The sequence below is a fragment of the Nestor notabilis genome, unplaced genomic scaffold (assembly GCF_000696875.1).
Source record: "Nestor notabilis isolate BGI_N333 unplaced genomic scaffold, ASM69687v1 scaffold26551, whole genome shotgun sequence".
In the NCBI taxonomy this organism is placed as follows: domain Eukaryota; kingdom Metazoa; phylum Chordata; class Aves; order Psittaciformes; family Psittacidae; genus Nestor; species Nestor notabilis.
The window spans coordinates 23,785-25,156 of NW_009914647.1; the positions used below are offsets into that span (position 1 = coordinate 23,785).

At 54.4% G+C, this 1,372-nt stretch overlaps 1 non-coding gene across 1 annotated transcript; it reads right to left on the reverse strand.

Annotated features, from left to right (window-relative positions):
- Positions 1 to 1,217: 1,217 nt before the first annotated feature.
- Positions 1,218 to 1,303, reverse strand: TRNASTOP-UCA. The gene has a single exon. It is a non-coding gene; the product is annotated as a tRNA-Tyr (tRNA).
- Positions 1,304 to 1,372: the final 69 nt, after the last annotated feature.

A 1,372-nucleotide genomic window follows, 5' to 3' on the forward strand; every position in this document is an offset into this window, starting at 1 on the left:
GCCGCGGGGGGCCGGGCGGCCCCCCCGCTGCGCTGGGGAGAGCGCACGCACGTCCCCTGCAAGGCCATAAAAACGCTGGATTGAGCCACAGAGGGGTTTTCCCCTGAGATTTCCCATAATGGGCCAGTGTATTCCCGAGCAGCAGGCCTTGCTGACACCACGGCCGCTCCTCTCAGATTGAGTGGGGCGCTCTGCAGGCTGGAAGCAGCAGCGGCCATAAGGAGGGATGTCAGGGCCCTCACTGTCCTTCCCTTCTCTTCCCGGTGCTTCCCTAAGTGAGTCATTGGTGTACAGGAAGCACAGTCATTCCAGTTTAGCTCCCCAGGGGTGCTTACCTACTTAACTCCGGATGGCACTGCACCTCTCAGAAAGCACCCAGGAACCCCGGAAACCCGGTAATTCACTCGGTATTCCTCCCCTCCCTCCGGGGGATTCACTAGGCAGGATCACCCTTCCTGCCTGTGGGACCGGGAGGCGCCGAGGAAATGCCCTTCAAATCCTCACTCTCCCCTGCAGTGGGGGTGGTTGGGTCTCATCCTAGGTAGAGGCTCTACAAATCATCTGCTGGAGTCATTGCAATAGGGTATCACAAAATAAATGCCTTCTGCTTGAAGAATATGTTTTTTAGCTTCACACTAACCTTTATTTTTCGTGGGGCTGGGTGACATTATTAGCACCCATGCTTGCTGCTGAAGTGAAGCATCTTTGTTGTAGTGTGGGTGGGAGATGGGTTATCATCAATATGGCGCAGATCTAGAGAATGGCTTCTGTTATTTACTTCTTTTTTGTTCTTGTAGGATGCGTGACACCATAACAAAGAACTGCTTAGCAGAATCCAATTAAAATCCAAATCTCACCCAGGCACCCTTGGGAGATTTCCCTTCTCTCAGCTGTACCAGCACAATGCTACTTCATCAGCCCAGTCCTGTGCTCTGAGGGGATAGCAATAACAAATGGAAGGGAAAAAAAACTTGTTTGCCAGCCTGGTGGAAGATGGATGGATGGGACCTCCCTGTTGTGCCCCAGGAGGTGCTCTGTGGGGCAGGGTGGAGAAAGCATAAGCAGTGTCTCCATGCACCGTGACAACAGGGATAATGCTGCAGTGGGTGATTACTTTTCACTCCTGGGGACAATTCGGATTATTGGCCGGTGCTGGAACCCAGCAGGCCCCGGGGCATAAAAGAGGCCTTTAACCGCGTCGGACTCTCTGGCGGCTCGCCCGAAAGGTGGAATTGAACCACTCTGTCGCTAGACAGCTACAGGTTTGAAGCCTGCACCCCAGACCACTGAGGGTCATCCGGGCAACTCCTAAACCGCGAACGCCCCCAATATAAAGCCGCAGCAGGAACCCGCCCTGAGAACAGGGCGAGGG